This window comes from Hoplias malabaricus, chromosome 4, assembly GCF_029633855.1.
Source record: "Hoplias malabaricus isolate fHopMal1 chromosome 4, fHopMal1.hap1, whole genome shotgun sequence".
Classification (NCBI taxonomy): domain Eukaryota; kingdom Metazoa; phylum Chordata; class Actinopteri; order Characiformes; family Erythrinidae; genus Hoplias; species Hoplias malabaricus.
This window is the reverse complement of record NC_089803.1, coordinates 10,539,681-10,544,226: the sequence shown is the minus strand read 5'-3', so window position 1 is coordinate 10,544,226 and position 4,546 is coordinate 10,539,681. Positions and strand designations below refer to the sequence as shown.

At 39.3% G+C, this 4,546-nt stretch overlaps 1 long non-coding RNA gene across 1 annotated transcript; it reads right to left on the bottom strand.

Annotated features, from left to right (window-relative positions):
- Nucleotides 1–477: 477 nt before the first annotated feature.
- LOC136693671 (uncharacterized) lies at nt 478–4,114 on the bottom strand. Its single transcript, XR_010802082.1, has 8 exons — nt 4,045–4,114; nt 3,701–3,763; nt 2,867–2,959; nt 2,533–2,586; nt 1,655–1,720; nt 1,483–1,545; nt 1,318–1,374; nt 478–789 (listed from the first exon to the last, which is right to left on the bottom strand). It is a non-coding gene; the product is annotated as an uncharacterized lncRNA (long non-coding RNA).
- Between the last annotated feature and the right edge of the window lie 432 nt (nt 4,115–4,546).

Here is a 4,546-nt window from a genome sequence, read left to right as displayed (position 1 = left end):
ACAGAAGAAAAACAAAAAAACAAACAAAACTAAGATTGAATGGATGTTAATGGAACCAGGCCGATGTCACAATCTCGATTCATGGCCAAAAGTTTGTGAACACTAAGCAAACCGACATTTCTTCTGACGAGTCGGGAGTTAATGGAGAGTTTGTTTCACTCCTCTGAGAAGGCTTTAGCCCAGATGCTGGGACACTTCTGTGAGGATCTGATGGCAGTGTCAAAATCTATAAACCTATAAACCAAATGGAATCACCAGTAATTAATCTATTGTGTACAAGCATGATGTGAGTCATAGTAATCTAGAATGTACATTTTAGGAAATGTCCAGCTATTAATATGATCAGTGTTTAAACTATTCAGCACAGAAAAAAATAGCATCAGAAACAACAACAACAAAAATAAACTAAACATAACAAAAAAAAAACCAAAGTGGAATAGGCAACTGTGGGAACATCCATTAGATGCATCAGCTTTGGTAAAATAAATATCATTGATATAATGTTGATTTTCACATCTTTTGGAGTCTTATAAAAGATTCCACTTTAAAATCTAGAACTCCCTCTTTTACAATCACAAAAATACTTTTTGGATGAGTGTTGGAAAGATGACCAGATTTATATGGAAACTGGACCAAGAACAATGTCTCATTCAGGACTAATCTAAGTCAGGCCGGTTCTGTTCCTTGTCTGGTTGTGTTCACTGTGTTTTCAGCAGTTACAGATCTTCTGGGGTTCTGTTATTCAGCGTGGTTTCCGAACCAGACTGTAAATCCTCTCCACCCCGGCACCTGAGTGAGAGAACACACTACTGTCAGAAACAAACTGGATTACGTCCCAGGAGTCCTGAACAAACCACAGGTCACATGACCCTGGGACCTCACCTAGGTAAAGTAAAACTTATTTTCCCTGTGTAGTGGGACTATGCTTAATCTTACTGCCCAATACTGCACAGATCCTGACAAGCCCCTGATTGTTAGAGACCTAAAGCAGATTCTGATAATAAACAGATCCTTGATGAACCCCAGATTGGTATAATTTCCATTCTGAAGTTTGTTTTCTAGAGACTTGAATTAGAGCTAGGGACACTAGACTCAGCCTTGCCCAAGCAGTCTCCTTCATTATCCAACAGGTTGAGCTGAACCAAGCTTCCAGACCATGGACACACCAGGCAGAAACCTCAGCTTCACCAGAAATACCTCATCCTGGCTGTGGCTACTACAGATCATCTATAGTTTTCTAGGATGTTCCCACCATAACTGAGATAAACTGGGTCCCCACATATGAACTTTGTAAACAGATGTTTTGGGAACTCTTACCATTGCTTGGACTGTCTGGATTCCAGGCTAATGAATATGTAGATTCATTTTGAAGAACTGTAAACACAGTGTGATTCATAAATACATGAATGTAAAACAGTGTAAACAACCAACAGGAGACTCCCACACATGAGCATTATCAAGCAGACTTTAGGGGAATGTTACCTTTGTTCTGAGGTTCGTTGTTTGGATGCTGAACTAATGAATATGTGACATCAGGCTGAACACCTATGACCACAGATATATTCATGTTACACACAAATAGCACTAGGTCCAACACTCTTCCGTTTTATCTGAAAATAAACACACCAGCATCCCCCCTGCAACTGTGTCCTACCTGCAGCTACTGCATGTGGATTGCCTGCAAGAGAGTATATGCTTTCTTTCCTCTCTTGTGGTGTACCTGTGAAAAGAAAATGTGCTTGCAGTCAATGCTCTGCTTAAGCGTGTACATTCATTTGAAGACCGACAGTAAGATATAATTAAAGACAGATATTTTGAAAACTAAAAAGCATGAAATGTAAAAAAGAAATCTAAGTTTGAAAATGAGAGCACTTTTATTCATGTCATGAGTTTTAAAACTGGTTTATTCATTAATTCATTACTGCATTCATCTTCTGTGACTGTCTCATCCTGATCAACCCAGAGGATACCAATGCAGACACAGGGGGAATACACCACACTTGACCTGAGGTGAGGATTACAGTTAGGCCCCTGAGATGCTGCACTTGTCAGGGTTTAATCAACACTGTTAGTGTTAAGTTAACACTGTGGCTGTTACACTTATATAATGCTGATTAATTGTGAAGGAAAATAAAACACTTCTAAACAATTTCTATGTTTTGTGTTTTTACAAGTCGCATGATGTAATTTGAACGTTTTTTGGTCCATGTTCCTTTTGTTATTTAGTTTTCCGTTTCTAATTCTATAAAAGAAAAAACTGAGACCGCCCCATTTCTCGATTTTTAACAATGCAATGGAATGTACGCTGACCTCTGAGCGATTCACAGAGAAACCAAGACGAAGTCTCCCAGACGGTGAGGAAATGGCTCATTCTTTGATTGTGGGATTAGAAACAGAAACCAGAAATGTATTGTTCTCTGTTTGTCTAGTGCATGATTAGAAACGAGAAAACAGGAAACCATACAGACCAAATTCCACATTTCTGTAACCTGCAAATGAACTGGACAGTGCTGAACTTCTGTGAGTTTTTACCTGGTTTTACATCATCAATGGAGGCATAAACGTGGTCTGTGTTTTCACGGGGCTCTGTTAACAAGTGGAAAACAGCAGAGTTAGATCACAGCACTTTCAGCAACTCTGAGCCTCTGAAGCTCAGTTTTTATCTTTATCAGGTAACCATCTAGTGTATTCCATCTTATTATGTGCACACCATATACTAATTAATGAGCAAAATAGCTACTATCACGTCAGTACCAGCTAACAGTATTAGTATCTTGTGCTCACCTAAATGTATCTGGTGGCTCTGTATTCAAGGAGAAGTGGCTGTAAAATTACACACAGCTAAAGAAAAAAAAACGACCCTCACCCTTTTTCTTGGAAAGCCACCTTCTGTATAAAAGTGAAACCAGCGCTATCAGGGTAACCACAACTCCCACAAGTACGAGAGACACCCAGTGATCTGCAACAGGAAATGGTGCTTTATTTTTAAATAAAAATACACTGAATAGACTTTACAGTAGACTTTAACACCGCCTGTTTGTGAAGGCTTTAGAGAAATGTAAACGTTAGCATCCACTACTCATGTCATATACCCTCATGTACACATCTGTAAAACAGTTCAAATTAATGCACACTCTCAGAGAAACCATATACTGATATGTACCATATAAAGGTACCATATACTACAATTACTGTATATTTTTAAAGTTGCTTTGGTTTAATACGACTAATTCACTCTCCAGGACTTTTATTCTGTTATTTTATTTGACACAGTTCTGTAATGAAAGAGTACAGAGATCCCCCTCTCCTTCTGAAGAAGAGAACGTAATGAACCTTTAAGAAACACAGCTGGACTTTAACACCACTGCTGTACCTTTAAAGATACATTAATACTGTTTGTAACTTTAATGAACAATAATAAACCCCTTTTTTCTGGGAGTGTTTAAGCCAGATTTTACAGTCTATGACATTTAGAAATAAATGAAATTCAGTAAAACCTTAATCCATTGTAGCTGCTTTAGTCACATTCTCACAAGAAAGTGTCATTATCAGTGACTCTTGTTGGAACAAGTCTGAATAGATGTTTCTCTCAGAGTCATGTCAGTGTCAATGAAATGACGCTTATGTAGTCATAATGTTGGAGCGAAAACTCTGTAAATGCAGTGATTTACATAGAGAGAGAAGTTCAGTTTGTACTCACATGTTGTTTGTTTTCCCCCTGATGTAGAGCCACATTTATCCTGACCTCCCTCCTGATCTGAACCTGCAGGTGCAACACCAATGGACACACTCAGATATTGACCAGATACTGTCATATCTCAAAGCCTGGGCTACAGCTGAGCTGGGGCTGTGTTACTGGGCTGTAGTGTACTGAGGACACTACAGACAACACTTCATATTCCTTGCTTATCCACAGTGATCTGGGTACAAGCTGAGACACATTCAGACCACTAGGTGTCAGTATAAGGGATGATTCACAACATGAATTAGAATCACTGGAGAAAATGGCTCATCTTTACATCGGTATTGGGTGTAGTTAGTTACCTGAGACGACAGTGAGACACACCACTGCAGTGTTGTTACAGTAGTATAACCCACTGTGGAGGAATGAGACGTGTAGGATCTTCAGAGACATGTTGTCATAAGTGTTGTAGATTTTATGGGGATCTTTCTCATGTGGGGTTACAAAATTGGTACTGTTCTTTGTGAGAATATTTTCTCTTCTTCCATCTCTTTCTCTGCTCCAGGTCACTGGGGCGACTCTGAGCTCTCCACACTGCAGAGTGACATCGCTGCCCTTTATTACTCTTTCATTTTTAATACCTGTCGAGGGGGAGAAAAAAAATGAGTCAATTTACTTTAGATTTAAACAGCACAGGATACAAACATGAAAATCAGCTAATGTCATGTCATCCAGAGACTCTGCTCAACAAAGTCACAGGAACTCCAACTCCCAGAAGACATCGGGAGATCACATGGTGCTAATGGACAGCTCCCACACCAATGAGAGATCACCACTGCACTGTTCTTCCCTGGAGTACTGATA